This window comes from Tasmannia lanceolata, unplaced genomic scaffold (genome assembly GCF_043159265.1).
Source record: "Tasmannia lanceolata isolate RefF3 unplaced genomic scaffold, GAP_Taslan_0.1 ptg000037l, whole genome shotgun sequence".
NCBI classification, from domain to species: Eukaryota; Viridiplantae; Streptophyta; class Magnoliopsida; order Canellales; family Winteraceae; genus Tasmannia; species Tasmannia lanceolata.
The window spans coordinates 17104056-17124198 of NW_027518714.1; the positions used below are offsets into that span (position 1 = coordinate 17104056).

The window sequence follows — 20143 nt, forward strand, 5'->3', positions numbered from 1 at the left end:
ATTTGTGTTGTATGTTTTGCTGTGTTTTCTTACTTTCATGTACAGATCCTATACCTTTAGCTGTAGCATGCATGTGTTTGCACACCAGAACTTAGACACCAATTAGGTATGATATTCATAACCTAGTTATTCTCAGGTGACACTTATTTCATTTCTTTTAGGTGTGCTTATTAATCATCTCCGAGACATGCATGATTAGATAGACGTCTTCTCGGAGATATTTGTTCCCATTTCATATGACTTTCGCCCAAAACTCTTCAAAATCAATAAGTAAATGGCATAAGAGACCAGGTGTTTGCACTTGGACGGATGAGGTGCTCTTCGGACCTTCCAAATTCGTAACCAGGCACGAACTTTCTTTTATATCTCTAGTTATCCATTGTAACAGAGCATAGTATGGGATCCTGGGCCCACTTCCTTGGATGACGACTCTTCTTTGTTTAAGGTACGCCTTGAATCTGGGCTAGTCCCCTGAATCGAGAGGTATCTCACCTTTGTATCGCCACTCATGCTGTGAGGGGCACTTCTTTCTAGAGTTCCTTGGTAGAGCTCTCCATTCACGTGGATGATCCTGAGACTTAGCGTGTGGGGCACGTCCCCCGCCTCTCTTGGATCGGGGTCCACAGTATGAAAATATTCGAAACAAAAAATTTAGCACATTTACTGCAAACTATAGTTCGACTGTTAGCAATTGTTGCTACTTTGTTGACCTAACCTAGTGCATTTGCACCCTCCAGGGTATTAGCACTTTTGCCATTCTTAAAGAAAAGGAAGTAAGATGTGTGTGCTGTTTTTAGGTTGCAAGTTTTGTAGCATGGTGGATTCTTAGCTGCATGAAGTGGGGGAGTAGGAGCAGATTTGGATTCAAGAGTGGAGACGCAAAAGTTTTCAAAAAGAGGTTTTTGCACAAAATAATATTAGAGAATGTAAACAGTATTCACATTGATAGCAATGGTTCTCAAAAGAATTTGCTCGCATAAAGTAATTATAGGTCGTCTGAAGCCGTATATGACGCTACCCGCTAAATGACAAAATTCAGGTCGTCTGAAGCCGTTCAGGATATGGCGCTATCCGCTAAACGACATGATTCAGGTCGTTTGAAGCTGTTCAGGATATGGCGCTATCCGCTAAACGTCAAGATTCAGGTTGTACGAAGCCATTCAGGATATGGCGCAATTCGCCAAACGACAAGATCCAGGTCGTCTAAAGCCGTTCAGGATATGACGCTATCCGCTAAATGATAAAATTCAGGTTGTCTGAAGCCGTTCAGGATATGACGCTATCCGCTAAACAACAAGATTTAGGTCGTCTGAAGCCGTTCAGGATATAGCGTAATCCCCAAAACGACAAAATCCAGGTCGTCTGAAGCCGTTCAGGATACGGCGCTATCTGCTAAACGACAACATCCAGGTCGTCTTGAACCGAACTGGATACAAACTTCAGAAGTCAATTCGTACCTTGCGGTCAGATTGTCTTGAGCCAAACTGGATACAAACTTCAGAAGTCAGTTCGTACCTTGCCGTCTGATCGTCTTGAGCCAAACTGGATAGAAATCTCAGAAGTCAGCTTGTACCTTTCCTCCAGACTGTCTTGAGCCGAACTGGATACAAATCTCAGAAGTCAGCTCGTACCTTGCCTCTAGATCGTCTTGAGCTGAACTGGGTACAAACTTCAGAAGTTAGTTCGTATCTTGCCGACCAGATCGTCTTGAGCCGAACTAGATGCAAATCTCAGAAGTAAGTTCATACCTTGCCGCCAGATCATCTTGAGCCAGACTGAGTAGAGAAATCCAATCATCTCAACCTTTTGTAGCTGTCCCCTGAATATATCCTGTCAACTTCCCCAAGTCATCAAAATAACTTGAGGAATCGGGGGGCAACTGATGGAGTGTAAAAGGTAGCTCCAATCACCAGTCAACATGTGGAGTCAAGGCAAAAGCGGGGTTACATCCAAGGCACGGGGGTAAACAAGTAATTACATCCCAGGAGAGAACCCTAAAACCTATACTACCCAATCATGTGTTGACACCTGTCTGAGGGTAAAAAGGTAATCCATTACCTAAAGGCAAAGGTAAGGGTCCGAATCCCAAAAAATTTACTATTCATAGCTCTGGTTTCCTTATTTTGTGCCCATTACTGACTTAAGCATCGGAGGGCCCATCCAGGGATATCCACCCTAGTTGGTCATCTAACCGGGTGTTACATTGTGCAGATCACAGCCACTTAGAGGGCATTATCTAGATCGGCTCATTTTCGACTGCCACATCTGTTACCAGTTTTGACCACAACACTATCTACACTTAAAAGTAGGAACAACACTCATTCAACCATTCAACAAATGTGCATGGTCTTTGTTGGGAAAGTTGCCTTATTTCCCACCTAGCGTGGGTATCTTGGGTGGGAAAGCAATGGCAAAAATAGAAAGTGTTGTTTCCTTAGGTTTTGAAAACCTAGAATAAATAAATAAAACAAAAAAAGGCTCTTGTGAAAAGAGGTATTGGCGTGAGTTTTTCTGAGGTGTGTCGGCTGCCTCAAAGAGAGGGGAGAGAGAGAAAGAAGAAAAAGGAGAGAAGGGAGAGAGAAAAAGAGAGAGGAGAGAATAGAGAAAGGAAGAGTTTTTCTTGGTTCTTCTTTGTGCTATTCTTCTCGGGGTTTCTTCTCGGTCTTTTCTCTTGTGATTTTCTCTTGTGGGTTTCTCTGGATTACTCTTGGGTACGGTCTTGGTTTGAGAAGCAAGGAAAGAGTTGTGAGTTTTGGGTTTTGGGTTACATCCATTGTAATCCTTGTATATTGTTTTTTCTCATAGTGGAAGATCGTGTTTCTCGCCCGTGGAGTAGGCTTTGACGAACCACGTAAAATCTTGTTGTTCATCTTGTGGCGTGATTGTTTATTTTTCTTTCCGTTTAATTTGTGCATGATCGGATTGATTTGCCCAGTGGATTTTTCTCAACAAGTGGTATCAGCGTTGTGGTTAGAGTGATCGTCGAGGCCGGTGGAGAGATCGTGGGTGTTGTGGTTAGATCTTTAGGAGTAGAAAGATTGTCCAAGAAAGATTCTTGTTCGAGGTGGAACGATACACCGAAAGTGCAAAGTAATATGAGATATCAGTAAAATCAAGTTCTACTCAGTTCAACATCGGGAAATTTGACAGAAAGTGCAGTTTCACCTTATGGCAGATGAGGGTGAAGGACATCCTAGTTCAACAGGTCTTGGCTAAGGCGTTGAAGGGAAATGATGGGAAGACAGAGAAGATGATGGGTGCCGAGTGGGAAGACATTGAGTTGAAGGCGGTCAGCACGATTCTACTATGTCTGGCAGATAGCGCTATGTTTAACGTTATGAAAGAAAAAGATGCGCCTAAATTATGGGAGAAGTTGAAAAAGCTTTATATGTCAAAACGCTTGGCCAACCGGTTGTATCTATCTGAAACAACAATTGTACAGGCTGAAGATGTAGGAAGGTAGAGATCTTCTAGAACATATTACGGTGTTCAACGGGCTTGTGGATCAACTCCACAAGGTTGACGAAAAGTTGAAGGAAGAAGACAAGACCCATAGATGCAAATGAAGAAAATGGTGCTACGAATTCTGTGGTGGCAGCAATGGATGAGCAGGGTGAAGAGTTTGGAGACGTTCTCACAGTCTCCATAGGTAATCACACTTCTCATGATGAGTGGATTTTAGATTCAGGGTGCTCTATTCATGTATGCTTTAGGAGGGAATATTTTGATACGTTCCAAGAGACAAGGATGGGTGTAGTGTCCTTGGGTGATAGGTCTAATTGTGACGTCACGGGAGTTGGGACGGTGAAGATCAAGATGTTCAATGGAGTGATTCATACTAAAGGTGGTGTAGCGTATATCTCATAGATGCAAATGAATCTAGTATCTCTTGGCCGGTTGGACTCTAGGGGTTGCAGGCATTCAACTGCAGGTGAAGCCATGGAAATCACACGTGGTTGTAAGGTTCTGATGAAAGGAGAGAAGTGTGGTGGATTATATCATTTGGTTGGGGATAAGGTGACTAGTGTTCTTAAGATCTCTATAGCTAGTTGGAAACAGAGTGGAAGTGTGTGCATGCGTAGGGTCTCTTTCGCAGTTGGTGAAGAGACATGTTTCTAGGTTGCAGACGATGGTGAGAAGGTGACAGTACCTGTGTTGGGGAGGATGGATCGGGATCCCTCTCCAAGGTTGACTGGGCGAGTCAACGGGTTGGCAGCTACATACGTGCATTGGCCGTGTTGATCACATCGGGAGGAGTCAGATCAAGGGTGATTCAAGGGTGTGTAGCTGGTACTTTGGAAGGCCAATGGTGATTTGTAGCAATAGCAGACAGATAGCAACATCAACGAAAAATATTCAAGTGGTTGGGAAATAAGCCGAGGTGGAGATTGTTGGGAAAGTTGCCTTAGGTGGGTATCTTGGGTGGGAAAGCAATGGCAAAAATAGAAAGTGTAGTTTCCTTAGGTTTTGGAAACCTAGAATAAAAAAACAAAAAAAGGCTCTTGTGAAAAGAGGTATTGGTGTGAGTTTCCCTGAGGGATGTGTCGGCTGCCTCAAAGAGAGGGGAGAGAGAGAAAGAAGAGAAGGTAGAGAGAAGGGAGAGAGAAGAGAGAAAGGAGAGAATAGAGACAGGAAGAGTTTTCTTGGTTATTCTTTGTGGTTTTCTTCTCGGGTTTTCTTCTTGGTCTTTTCTCTTGTGATTTTCTCTTGTGGGTTTCTCTTGATTACTCTTGGGTATGGTCTTAGTTTGAGAAGCAAAGAAAGGGTTGCGGGTTTTGGGTTAAATCCATTATAATTCTTGTATATTGTTTTTTCTCATAGTGGAAGATCGTGTTTCTCGCCCGTGGAGTAGGCTTTGCCGAACCACGCAAAATCTTGATGTTCATCTTGTGGCGTGGTTGTTTATTTTTCTTTCCGTTTAATTTGTGCATGATCGGATTGATTTTCCCGGCGGATTTTTCTCAACAGTCTTGATGGAATTAAAAAATCAGATATTAGTGTGGCAGTTCTTTCAGGAAATGAATACTTGATTTCTATGCGCTGCTCCAACTAATTTTCCCCTATACTCAAGGATCAAAATAATGGGAATTCACAAATCTCCCTCTGAAAATGTTTGCTCATAAGCAATGGAACCTACTATAGAATGATCTGGCAGTTATGCTACTATTGTCGGACTAACTTCCATATGCTACTCACAGTTAACCAAAGCTTTATACATGTGAAATGTCCCCATTTGTAGAAAAAGGAAGCGGGTTGAAAAAATTGTAAATAATAGCTTTGAAACAGTTGCAAAGAAGAAAAATCAACTGAGAAGAATGTAGAAAAAACCCGCAACTAAAACTGTAATGAAACAGTCACATTCACTGGGCCAAAATCAATTTAATCAGATGGTTAACATAATACAATTGCTGGAAATTTTGCACATGGTGGCCCAACATATACAAATTACAATACCTTATAAAAGGAAGAAACCAAAACAGCTGGTCTCAAGATTTTGGCTTTTTTCTATGCAAGAGAAGAACCACTGCTGCTCCCATCGACTCTCCTGAGAAATCGGACAAAATTTTGACTACAGGACCTAATTTAAACAGATCAAAACAGAAATGACCCACAGAATAGCTTCAGAGTGCATCAATCTCAATTGGATTAGCTGGGATTATTGAATTGTCCACTGCTGAACAAAACCATTTCAAGTCAAGGATAAAATCTATGACCCCCTTCGATATTATAAATAATAAATAACTCTATCTGTTGAAACACAATGAATTTACCAAGGCAAAGGCAAAACAGATGGTAGTCGAACACTTGAATCATGAGGATTGATTCAAAGAACGGGTAAAATAATCATAGTATAGAATCTGTTCATTTTGGATTTGGAGAATTGTTATTGATTAGAAAGTGATTAATGGACTCAAATTTGTCTCTAATTTTGAGTCCACTAATTAGTTTTGGACTCAAAATAAAAAAAGAACATGGCCTTAAGTATGCTTGCTACTTCAGTAGAACTATTGTAAGCCCAATGGTTTCCACCTTGGCATTCCCATCTTATTTTGATGATTCCAATACACAAGTGATTTATGATCACTAATGTGTTTGATTGTCTAAGTTGTAGATCACATTGGTGCTAAGACAACATTGCTTGGATTGAGGCCAAGAAGCACTCATTGGACCACTTCATGAAGGCCAAAGACATCAAATCCAAGACAAATGAAGACTTGAAGAATCCATTGAAGATCAAGTTATATTAGATTGTATTAAGATTCAATCTTAGTTTTAGATTTGAAAGGCATAATTAAGTAAATAAACACACACCCTAAAAATATAAGTGATTGTATTTGTGGAGTTCCAACACCCTGGAACCCTCATAACAATCCCATCTTGGTGTTAAGTTGGAAGCCCAAAAACATGAAGTGAAAATCTGCTCTTCATAGGCTTCTCGGAACTCCGAGAAATGGTCCAGTAGACTTTTTTTCATCTTCTGTTTGTATTCCCGGAACTCCGAGATTTTTTCTCGGAACTCCGAGAACACTGTAACGGTCATATTTTGAGCCGTTGGAAATTTTGCTGGAATTACCACAATGCCATTGAACGGTCATATTTTGGTTTTCCTATATATATGGGCATTCTAAACTTCCAAACCATCAATCCTAACACTCTAAAAACCTTCTTGAACATCAATAGAGTGAATCAAACTTGTTTATGCCTCTCATCATCTAAAGATTAGGATTTGGATCATAGGCTCAATTTGTACATCTTCTACCATCTTGTAAACCCTTGTGAGGGATTGTTTTTGTTCTTTCTTTCGTTTCAAGAACTTGTATTGGGCGAGTGTTCGGAGAAGCGTAGCCCACTCTCCGTGGTGAAGATCGCCACCAAGGTTAAAGGCGGTTGGAATTTGTAATCGGCACCGATCTTCGCCGAAGTTAAGAAGATCACATAGTGAAGCCATCAACGGGTTTGGTTGGTGGAGTGGAGTAGGCCTCACGTTTGAAGGACCGAACTACTTTAAATCTCGGGTGCAATCTCTCTTACTCTTGCTCTTTATTTTGCATTTGCACTTTAGATTTAACTTGCGTACTTGAATTTTATTGTTGATCTCTTAATTTCTAAAATTGGGTTTGAGTTTTCAAAAGAATTAAAACTTGTTATCAACCTAATTTCGCACTCCTCATAAGTTGCCGTACTCGGGACCACCCTTGGAATTTCAACTATGGATTGTAGATTTTTAAATGCAAAAGCAGATTAACTTCTCGCTTTAAGAAATGCTAAAGAAACCCATAATTTTTACTGTCTACTTATCGAAAGAAAAAGGAAAAAAAATATACTAAATCGATTGGATTTATCTTTTTCCTTAAGTAAATTTAATTTTTACATAAGCTAGAAAGCATGCAGCTAACTGAATCTTTTTCTCCTTTTTTTAATCAAAATATAGGCATTTGTTGCCTTACATAAAACATCTACAACACTTGGAAGAGATGAATAAAAAAACTCAAGCGATGGAATGCATACCTTGGTTGGCTCATAGATTTTGCAGGGTGAGCTGAACAAAAAAATTACACAATAGCTAAGAGAAAACACAATGCAAACCATGATTTCCACAGTATTTGTCGAATCAACATTTTCCATGTATTGAATTGATATTCCCTTCTGAACTCGTATTTTGATTTGCACATAAATCATATAAATAATTAAAACAGAGACAACCCCCAAACTTCAGGTCATTCCAACCTGCTTAGCCCCTTTTGATGATTTGCATCATTTCCTCCCCCCTTGAGAGAAAGTAGACCTCGAGATCAAACAATCAAAGCACATATCAATTCATCTAGCTGTGGGAGTCGGGCTTGTCACGCCCCAAACTCCACCCTGGACGTAGGACGCGGCAGTGCCGTATACCTGCAAGATAAATCCCACAAACATACAAGGCTACAAAGCAATAGCAGAAATAAACCTGGCATTCCTTAACTAAAATATCAAATTCTGAAATAATATAGACCCAACATAGCCAAATCAAATCTCAACTCTCCCATGAACCAAAATGAATAAGTATAGATGTAGTCTTACACATTTGTTTACCAATATTCACTGTCTGAAATAAAAGCAAATAAGCTAAACAAAATCTCCAAGTTCCTACGGTTCCGAAACGAAGCTTCATCTTCCTCGTTCACCTCACAAGGATCAAACTCTGAAAATATTAATATAATTACAGTCAACTGAAAAGCTCAGTACATAATAACGCACCACAAAAGTGAGGTCAAAGCATGTTTCAAAGAGGGTATCAATAGGTAAATGAAGATGGCAAAAGCTATACAGGAGGTGCTTCGTACAAATACAATAACTGAGAAACAAAGTCCGCAAAGTCGTATTTCAAAGAGTCAAATCAAAGTGGGTCCCAATAGAGGGAAGATACAAAATCTCAAGAGATTACTGAAAGCAATTAAAAGGTACAAAACCAGCCAAAGGTCATCGGGTTAGCCCAAAAAGCATGTTATTTTACCCGACTGCCCGCGGGGGAGACGGGGGGTAACCGATTCAGAGATGGGAGAAAGTCCTTCAAGGAAAGCAATAAGAAGAAGCCTTAAGTTCTGTTCTAGTTTCTAAGTTCATATACCTGTCGACAGGATCAGCGAATAGCACCCACTGACGGGACCCAAAAGCCAACGTATAACCCCCATTGGTGCGGGCCCTTATAGTTCACATATAAACCTAGGCCTCCACAAAAGGTGTCTACATATACAAAAGGTCCAAAGGTACGTACAAAATTCCACAGATTGTGGTTCACATTGGTTTCACAAGATTTTCCAGAATAGTTGGGTATACAATGATCAAAAAGTTCTCATTTCAAAGAGGGTCACATATTCAATACAAAATTCATAGGTTATCAATAAGTGAACAATTTAATAGATTGTGTTCAATGACGGGTAAGCATGCAAGATCCAAATCAAAGTCTACGGTTATCAAATGTTTCATGTATTCAAAGAGATTATAGAGTTATGATCAAAAGGGCATATCATTGAGTAGGGAATCATAACATTAAAGTGGTACAAAATTACGTACCTCGAATGACGAAAATATATCTCTTCAACAACTTCTAGGGCACAATACCTATCCCAAACAATGTCATACGTATCAATAAATAGGCCTAGGATGGTGGCCAAAGCAGTGGTTAAAACCCCCCAAAATTAAAATAATACTTCCAAATTTTCACTGGGTTTGGAAGTTCGACACTTTTCATCCGGACGTCTCTGAGACTTCCGAAGGAAAAACACACTCTCGAGTTCTCAGTTCACTATTCATCGGACGCCCGATACTATTCATTTGGACGCTTGACACTATTAATCCGACTGGTTTTCTGCGAAAATTCCAGATTCGTCCTGATTTTGGCAAAACTTTAACAAACTTTCTCGTTTTAGCTGCGATTCACGCGTGGTCGGATCCGTTGGATTCGTATCGGTGAGAGAAATCCATATAATCCAATTTCATGCTCCAAAGATTAAAATTTATTTATCATATTTTAATCTAAACTTTTAGGTTAAACCCTTAAAGACAAAATTTCCTAAAATTCAAACGATCTGATCTTAGGTTCATTAGGGTTCTAAAACAAAGAGAACCCTAAGGAATCAAAGATCAGTTCTCAAACACATCTTAAACTAAATCAAAACCTTTACTTTCTTCTTTCAAAATCATAAGGTCATTGATTTAGGGTTTCTAAAACATAAATCGATAACGAACATAATTCTTACCTTGATTTTCCCTCTCCGATCCCAAAGCTTGGTTCTCTTCTCTTCCCACACAAAAATCTTCTCTTAGGGCTGTAGAAAACGGTTTAGGATTTCTTAATGACTCTAAAATTCTCCTAAGATGTGTATTTATAGGATTTCTTAAAGAAGCCCTAATATAGCTCTAACTCTTACTGACAAAAACGCCCCTCTTTAATAGAAGGGGACGGATTTTTCAAAGGGGTAATTTCGGGTATTTACAGAGCTTCCGCAGGACGCCACAACGGGTATGATGGGAAATGTATCATAGGGGGTGTTAATGCGTGTCTGCGTTTTTTGTGAACTTGGGTTTGTAATTCGAATTTCACAGAAAAGAGAATTTCGGAGTCGCCATCTAGGTTAGGGCTTAGAACCCGTAAGTTTACTCTGTTTTTAAGGTATGTTCTTTACAGAAATCTGAGTAAGGGATATAGTTACATACGGGGAAGGTGTTAGGCACCCCTCATGTCCGGGTAAACCCGGTCGCTTGACTTGGCTTGGCAGTTTTAAAGAACATGATAAAAAATCTTAACTGTTTATCCTTTATTACGATTAAGCTTGATTCCTGTTTTTGAGTTTCAAAGGAAACAATGAAATAATGGGAGAAATCGGTTAATATTATCTTAAATAGAGGCGTTACTGCATGATTTGGGTCCTCAAGGGATTATTCCTGAATCATGTAGCAACCACCTCAAATCTGGATAATACAAAAATTGAAACAAAAGAAAAACGGGGGCTTGAGTTTCCTCTGTTTGTCCAACGCCGCCGGAGTGCTAGTCTCTCACTTCTATATCTTTTTGTCTATGGTAGGACTAGAGACAGAGTGGTGGGATAGGGAGAGGGAACGCAACCCTATTTACAAGAAAGGGTAAAGGATTTACGTTATAGGGTTCAAGGCAAAAAGGATCCCCAAACCCCACAACTACCCATTACCGGGTTTTATAATTGAAATACGGAAAGCAGGAGCTTTAATGTAGATATACCGAAAAAGCGGGTACGATTTCTGTAAATTCGGCGGCGTAACGACACTTGTCAAATGATGTAGCTCCGAGTTCTCTGAAATTTGGCAGAACACCGGCGCTTGAAAAGTGGTGTCGTTCCTAGTCCTCAGAAATTCTGCATAATGCCGATGCCCGGTGTTGGTAAGCTCCTCGAGTGTTTCTTTCTCTATTTTCTCTCTGGTCAGAAAAGAAACTAGGGTTTTCGGAAAGTATTTTCTAGGAAAATCGAAAACTAAAAAAAGGCAGAGGGTTTTTAGTTTAGTTTCTGTTCTTCGGATCTGATTTCTACTGATTCGGATCTTCTGATTTGGTTTTTACTTCTACTCCCTTATTTATAGTGTTTCGAGGGGAAAATCGCAATTTGAGATTTTAAATCGCAAATTGCAATTTTAAATGACAGGTGTCAGGTCGGGCCGGGGTTTTCGGGATATTTTCGAGAGTTTTCAGAACTTCGATAGGCCATAACTCCTTCATTTGGACTCTGAATCGTATGTGGTCAGATCCGTTGGACTTCTCATGGCAAGGAGAATCCAATGAACCTAATTTCGTGCTTAGAATCGGTGTGGGCAAGTTTGGTCTGTTTTTTACTTAAAGTTACATTTGGTTGAATGCTGTGTAAAAACAGGCTTTTGGTTGTGCCGTAAAAGGCAGGTGCTATGTGGAAATGGGCTTTTGGTTTTAACTTCGTGATAAATTCGTTCTTGGGAAATATTTTCTGTTTCGAAAACCAGAGAGAGATCGAGAGAAAGATAACGGGTGCCTTGGGCTCGTCATAGGATTCATCACCGCGACAACCTATTATTAGTACCACCTTGATAAAATTGGGTGTCTACACTAGCTTTGTGAAAAATGTCAATTGTTTCACGCTTGTCAAGAGATAATGTCCATATTTCGGATGACGGGTGTCCCATAATTGTTCTAGAGCTCAAAAGGAATTAGTAAAATAGCAAGCGGTGTGGGGAATCCGCTTTACATGGATATTCATACATCTAAAGCCTCTCGGCTGAGTTATGCTCGTCTGTGCGCGGAGGTGGAAGAATAGTTTCAAATTTCGGTTTCGGAATGCGTTTTGGTCCTCACCAAAACTGAAATTTCGACCAAAATTTTGAAATTCCGAAATCAGACTAAACCAATAAATTAAGATTTTTTATCGTCCTAAATTTTCAGCCAAAATTTCGGGAGAATATTAAACAATGTTAAAAATCCAGTTTTTTGGGATTTTCCTTAAATTTCTGAATTTCGGTCGAAATTTTGTAAGGTTTCGGGTTTTACCCTATTTCTGTTTCGTTCTCCATTGGGTGGAAGATGTTGAAAGCTATACAAAAGGAACTACCATCCAAACTCCAATTGGAACTCATTATCAGAAAATTGAATATGAATGGAGAACTCTTTCTCGCACTTCCTGTAAGAACTTAAGTCATTCATCCGAGGCCTGTCCAAAAATGAAATCCAAAGAAATAAAACCTCGACAAGAATGGCTCTCCATCAGCAGAGCAAAGGGTCCATCTCCTGAAAAAGGAAAAGAAAAGGAGGTAACAGACCAATAAGAACCATATGCAACTGCAATTCAACCCACAACCTCCCACATCCCCCTGAAGAATGCATTCTTGGCCCTAGAGGACTCCAATGATGAGGACCTTGATACCGATGATGATGATCATTCCCACTCCGATACAGAGGATGATCATGTCTCCAAAGCATCTTCAGAGAACTCAACTACTGATAATGAATTGAACCAAAATACAGTTTCAGATCCTCAAAGAACAAGCAAAGAGCGACCTTAGAATTCGGCTTTCAATTCGGAAGACCACAGCTTGGAGGATGAAGCGTGGCGGGAGGTGAGAAGAAAGAAGTACCCTCCCATTCCTCAACGACATTCCCCCCATAATAGCAGGGACAACACACTGAAACCAAACCAACAAAGAGCTAGAGATTAGGAAGTTGAGTCAGAGGATGATAGACCTCCTGGAATATTAGGGGTTAATGTGGTTCTTGAGATCCTTTGTGTTTCACTTTTCCTTAGATATTGTATCTAGGAATAGGCTTTTCTTTGTTCTCTTAGTTTTTATCCCTATTCTCGTGATAGGGTTAGTGTTTTTTTCACTTGATTGTAATGTGAAAACTGGTCGGGGTCCCCGCCAAACCCCAGCTTACCTCACGAAAAGAGAGAGAGAGAGAAGATAATGTGGATATCTTTACCAACGAATCACGTGCTTATAAACCATGCCAACTTTAAGAGACTATCTATTAAAAGTTTCTGCTAGTGAATCTTTCAAGACCTTTTCCTTCAAGTGAAAGCCTGTAGGATTTTCAATGACTGTATTTATAAATATACCTTCCGTATATCTTTCCTAGCTGATACGTCCAACCTTGAATGCATGTACAGTGTTATGGCAGTATGACATAAAGGGTAGATAGCTCATACAACCAGCAGTTAGCACGCTCCATCATCTTTATCATGTAGCTAATTCCTGTGTCTCTGATAGGAGTTGAAGATATGCAGGGAGAGAAAAAGGAGAGAGGAAGTTGGGTGTGGAATCCTACTCTTCTTACTGATGAATCTGAGTTGGCTGTTTTCTACAACGAAGGTTAGCCGCCGAATGACTTTCGACAAAATTGTCTATTAAATTCCATATATGTGTACTAGTATTGTGGGCCATGCTATGGTAAAATGGTGGGCCCACCAAATTAAAACATGAGAAAAATAGTGGGACCCAACCTAATGCACGAGTTTGGATAGAGATGGTGGTAGGGGCGCAACTTGGGTCGGGCTCAACCCAAATGGGTTCAACCCGATTTTGGCTCGGGTTGGGTTAGGGTTGGGAAAAACCAACCCGATTTAATTTCATGTTGGGTTAGGGTTGAGGCCTTGCCAACCCGACCCGACCTCTATCCTCCAAGTTTATCTTGATTTATTTGGGTTATTGTATTTTTCTGTTTGGCCTCAGTTGAACACGAAGCCAACTCAATCTGACCTGATTTCGGGTTAGATGGGTTGGGCTAGGGTTGAGAGATTTAGAGGCGGGTTGGGTTAGGGTTGAGGGAATGCTATCTTGGATTGGGTTAGGGTTGGCCTCAACCCGACGCGAGTTGCACCCCTAGATGGTGGGGCTACCCCATAAGACCCATCGATTCTATTAGGGGTAAAATTGTGGGCTCACCCTACCCATGAGTTTGGATAGAGATGGTGGGCCACACCCTATGAAAACCAGAGGTGTAACGTGATGGGTTATAAAATTAAGGAGGGAAATCGTTATGAAACTTTTGTCAAATGGATTATATTAAAGAACAAGAAAGAAACGTTGAAACGTTGGGGTTTGAATGCCATAGGGGAGGAGAGAGATTTTAGGAGGGATTTAAGGAAACTTTCTAAAATTTTGCAAAAAGAGATTTTAGTGATGGGTAATACAAAGGAATTTCTGTTTTTTTTTTTTTTTTTCGTCCACATCACACAGTTGGCTTATTGCTATATTATAATAGATTGGCCGATTACTATATTATAATAGTTATAATAGATAGATATATACATATATAGGTAGCTGTCTGATTTCTGTGTGGTTGTATTGCATGGATTGACCCTTTGGTTTTATGTTAAATTATGCTTGAATATCATATATTACCACTTTGGTTTATTTACCTCAAAATTGCTTTATTATATTCATCCTCAGGTTCCCTGGCCCGTGTTTCCTTAAAAGAAGTTCCCTAGAATCCTCAGATTTTCTTAAGGATGATTGCCTTGTGAGTGCACAATGGGTGTTGTCACAACCTGGATCGAGAGGCACAGACAGTATTCCATATCAAAACCACCCCAGGACATAGGTCAGTGTCTTAAGAAGTTATGGGAATCTGGTACTGCCTTGGCCGTAGAGTTCGTGGTAGGCAATGAGACATTCAGGGCTCATATGTCTAGGACTTGCTCTTCACTATCCGGTATTCAGAGCCCAATTAATTATCTGGTCGATTTCGAATCATGGACAACATAGTGGAGACTGCACATATTGACACCCAAAATCGGTCTCTTTTATTTATTTATTTTCTTAAGCACCATTGTCTTAAGAAAATGGTGACCCACTTCAAATGGTTCACCCACTTCAAATGAGAGAAGGGACCAACTGAGTGACACTAAGAAATATATTTGCGGCTTCCTAGAGTAAATCTACATAAAAACTAGGCTTTTAGTAAGTTCATCATCGATGCATTTCCTTTTGATCAACTCAAGCCATTGAGCATTTTAAAGTGAAAAAGAAATACACAACAAAGCCAAAGGGCCTGTTCTCCATGAGGATGACTATCCAGGGTTTATTTTGTACTTGGATAGGCTTGATGAGCTGGATGTAATATTTTAACCAGGATAGCCAATGCCTTAACAGCTTATTTTAATGATTTCTCTCCCACTGGAGAGCAGCCCCACCCCAAAATTCTACCCATGAAGGCGATATGTTGGAATAGCCAATAGATGGTTAGCTCTTGGCACCACAAGGCTAAACTTCTCGGTCATGTCCAAATCAGAGGGAGACATTCCATTTGGAAGCTCCCAATCAAAGCAATGCACTAACTGCGCCAACACCAATCGAACCACCCTGAGTCCCAATTGCATCCCAGGGCAACTTCTACGTCCAGACCCAAAAGGAATAAGCTGAAAATCTCGGCCTCTGAGATCTATATTTGTGCCGATGAACCTCTCAGGCAAGAATTCCTCAGCATTCGGCCATGAATTGGGGTCCCGTCCGATCGCCCAACCATTTATAATGACACGAGATTTTCTTGGTATGTAAAAACCATTAACCGTGCAGTCCTCCATGGCCTCGTGAGGAGCGAGCAATGGGACCACAGGGTGGAGCCTCATGCTTTCCTTAATCACCATGTTCATGTACTCTAAGTTAACCAAGTCTGACTCCGCCACCATTCGCTCCATGCCAACCTCGCGCTCTAACTCTTCTTGGACTTTCTTCATCACTCTTGGATTCCGAAGGAGCTCCGAGAGGGCCCAATCGACCACGCACGCCGATGTATCCATTGCACCCAGTAGCATATCCTACACAAAAATGGTAGTTTTAATGATTTATACACACATATATGCTTTGAAAGAGCTCTTCAAATTTTGACTAATTAAGCATAAGTTTAATGCACAATTAAAAATTAATCTTGTACAATCTTTTTTTTTTTGAATGATATTCTTGTATAATCATATGTGGCCGGGTGTATTCTGATTTGGAGATAATTTTATATGCAAATATTAACATCAATAATAGCTTTACATCTATCTTAGTTAATGAATTCCAAAGTGGCTTAATGTCTCATTTGTTAATAAAATTAACTTAAAAGAATTTTATAAGAAAATATGTGACCATATTTAAAAAAATAAGGACCGGTTTGTCTACCCGTAAAGTGCACATGTAATCTTCTCTTATTTAATTAATGATAAATTTTTTAAGAAATAAAAAAAAAATAAGCGCTGATTTTTTTCTGTTATCAAAAGAGGCACGTGTGATTGCTAACTATATAAGTACTAGCATTCTTGGTCCATGGGTGGAAAATAATGCACCCCACCCTATCAAAACATGAGGTGTAAAATCGTGGGTTGCACCTATGCATGGATTTGAGTGGAGTAGGCAGAAGTACCAGGGTGGGAAATAGAAACGGGAAACGAAACGTGAAATGGAAACGGGAAACGCATGAAAAAAAATACAGTAGAAACGAGAAACGATAAACAATAGAAAATCGTACGGTAGACGTCTTAGGAAATTACGTGTTTTTTCCACAATGATTTTCATAAGTTCTACACATGTTTCCTACGCGTTTCATATGCATTTTCTACTACTGTTGCATATGTTTATCACGTGTTTACACATTATTTACATAAGTTTTTCATATGTTTCCCATGTGTTTTAGAAATATTTCTCCAATTTTGTATCATATTTTGGCAACGTTTCCGAAACGTGTTTCTCTCATTTTAGGAGAAAAGAGTTTTCCACCCGCCTAAGGAGTTTCCGGCAACTATGGGTAGAACTCACCCTATCAAAACATAATGTGAAATGGTGGGTGTCACCCTATGCCTGAATTTGGGTGGAAATGGTGGGCCCGCTCATGGTTGTAAAATTGTGAGCTTTCCAGATAAATATTATTCATAGAAAGAAAATGAACGACAAATAAAAGAAACACATTCACTATATAGGAAAACACTTCTAAAACAGGATCCTTTCCCGAAAATAAACACGGGAATAGTGTATGGCTGAACGATTTGGCAATCCCGCGTAGGCGCGACACATGAGCAAAAGACAATGAAGTGATCTTGTCTTCCACAAAATGCAACATAGCTGTGGAATTGACCAAATTGTCGGTGAATTCCACTTTTGTCTTCATTTTCCAAACGAAATCCCATTTTGAAAGTGTTTTCCAAATATTATAGATAGATATATAGACTTGGCAAACGAGCGGGCCGGGCCGGGTTTGACCCGGCCCGTACGGGTCCGGGTCAAACGGGCCTGGTTAAAATGACCTGGAAAATTTTACGGGTCATTGAGCTTGGACCCGCACCCGGCCCGTACGGGCCGGGTCGACCCGTTGGTCACCCGGATTTTTGACGTATTTTTTTAAAGATTTTTTTTGTACAGGGATTCTCTAGCCACCTTCGCCAAGGCTACTTTTCGGCTTGTCGCCAATTCTCTGCGGCAAAGATCGGCAGAAGTACGATTTGCGCAAAGGTGGCTAGCAATAAATAATAGCAATATATAATAATCATGCGGGTACTAAGTTTTAAATGAAAAATTACAGAAAAATGGAAGCAAAGTAGGAAAATTACCAAAAAAAATACCAAAAGAATGTATTAAAATATGACAATTACCAAAAAAAGTACAAAGAAAATAAAAAAATTATGACAATTATGGGAAAAAAAGGCCAACATAAAACTTTTATACTTCTCTGCGGGTACCCGCGGGTCCACCCAGCCCGGCCCAGTTTTGACGGGCGGGTCCGGGTCACTTTTTGCCAGGTATATAGATATATTTCCTTACCAATAGGATGGCTTTGATGTTGGTGCGATCAACTTGAAACTCGGATTCCTTGGACTCCATGAGGGATAACATGACATCCATGAAATCCTTAAGATTCCTGTGGTCTCCAACCTGCATATGCTCATCTATGATTTTCTCTAAGAAATTATCCAAGACCTTGCTAACCGCCTTCATGCGGCGACTCAGCCCTTGAAGATCAAATACTCCAAAATAGGGGATGTAATCCGCTATGTTGAAAGCTGCCGTCAATTCGAGGGTCTCTTGAACCACTTCTATAAACCCTCTCTCATCCAAATCCTCATCCTTGTACTTCTTGCCAAACACCATCATACAAGTCATGTCCACGCTGAGAGATGCCACCTTTGCACTAAGGTCTATGGCCACACGAGAATTTGATATATCCTTGAGGGATTGGATGAGGAGGGCTAACTCTTCTCGCCTCGTGGACTCGAAGGATTCCATCTTAAGGTTGCTAAGCAACTCTAGGGTGCACAATTTACGAGCGTTGCGCCAATAAGGGCCATACTCGGTGAAAGCAATACCCTTACGGTTGTAGGCCATGTACTTGGCAGCCTCGGAGAATGGCCTATTGGCGAACACAAGGTCATGTGTCTTGAGGAACTCTTGGGCCGCCTTCGGGGACGAGACGATAACAGTCGGGACTAGGCTGAGCCTCATGAACATGATGGGGCCATAGTCTTTGGCTAACCTATGGAGATCGCAGTGAGGGAGCTTGCCCAACCTGTGAAGGTTCCCCAAAATTGGTAGGCCTAGAGGACCAGGAGGTAACCTTTTTTCCTTTTCCTCTCCTTGCAAGTAGGAGATAAGCAAAGGAACAAATTCCTCCCACTAACACCAAGAGAAGGGCAGTCCAAGAAGACATGGTAGGCACGGTTCTGGCAAAGCTAACACGCCTTTCGTCCATTATTTCTCTCTCTGAACCTGCAACTCTATTCTTGCATATATATATATATATATATATATATATATATATACAGCACTTAAAAAGAGAGGAGTGGAGAGGGGTCAATTTCTTGCTTGCCATCTGATGGAAAGCTAAGGAGATTTTTTTTATGGAAAGCTAAGGAGATTTTTTTTTGTTTTTTTTTTGACAGGTAAGATGGGTTAAAAACCAAAGCCTTAACCAATTAGAGCTAGAGGCTCAACCCGAAAGGTAAATGACATTATAGTAATTTCATAAGTGGTGGCTAAGGGTGTCAATTTTGGCTCGGGCTCGGAAGCTCTCTCGAGCTCGGCTCGAAAAAAGCTCGGCTCAAGCTCGGCTCGAATCCTTAACGAGCCGAGCCGAGCTGGCTCGTTAAGCTTAACGAGCCGAGCCCGAGTTATGCCATGCTCGGCTCGGCTCGGCTCGTTAAGGCTCGTCTTGTCAACATCATCTGCAAAAACGTAATGAGGGTGCGTATGTCATGTCAACGTCATCTGTAAAAACGTACTCGTTTGAGTATCAAACGGTTGTGAAAAATCGGATTAATTTTTTCCCGTAATTGTCATAACTTCTAACCCTTTTGGTATTTTTTTCTTAATTGTCATAACTTACTGCCGTTTCTTGGTAATTTTTCATTTTAAACTTTATAAATTCATTATAAATTCAGATAATTTACTTTTTTATTTGTAATGATTACTTTTTTATCTTATTTGCTTTTGCTACCAACCTTTGGTGTGCGAAACTCTCGATAAACCCAAGCTCGATAAAGCTCCCGAGCGGCTCACGAGCCTGGCCGAGCCTGACCGGACCAAGCCGAGCCGAGCCGAGCCGAGCCCAAGCCCGAGCCTGGTTCGAGTCCGAGCCGAGCCTTTGAGCTTAACGAGCCGAGCCGAGCCTGGCCAAGCTCGGCTCGGCTCGGCTAGTTTACACCGCTAGTGGTGGCACATTTATCTCACTAGAAAAAATAGAGAGACGACACACACACATTTGTCATGGATTGTGCTGGTCAAACGCTTTGTTTTTACACAAAAACAATAGAAACATGGAGAAATGTACCGTGCCCAAAAGTGTGACTTGAAGCTGTAAGCACATGGTTTTTTTTAAAACCACTCTCTTGAAACAAGGCCAAAAAATGCCATACCCTTCTCCTTGGAGCTTTAGAAAAGCACATCCTTTTATGTCTATTTAGTACCCATGCCCTTTACCTTTTAAGTACAAAACCAACCCAAAAGTCACTCAAATTTACAAAAGCTTGCCACTGAGCCCTATATACGAAAATCAACCATTTTCTTGCCCATTCTTTTTCAAATTCTTCCCCAAATAAGACCGAATCTTGCCAGAAATCGTGTGCTTTCAATCAAACGGCCATAACTTTCCCAAAACCTACCCATTTTGCAAATTTATCCTCGCCCCAAGCACAAAATCTAT

The 20143-nt window shown here is 40.6% G+C and overlaps 1 pseudogene across 1 annotated transcript; it reads right to left on the reverse strand.

Moving 5' to 3' along the window:
* Positions 1 to 14913: 14913 nt before the first annotated feature.
* LOC143860681 (cytochrome P450 71AU50-like) lies at positions 14914 to 18709 on the reverse strand (annotated as a pseudogene). The gene is made up of 2 exons (XR_013239784.1): positions 17770 to 18709; positions 14914 to 15791 (listed from the first exon to the last, which is right to left on the reverse strand). The product of XR_013239784.1 is annotated as a cytochrome P450 71AU50-like (transcript).
* Between the last annotated feature and the right edge of the window lie 1434 nt (positions 18710 to 20143).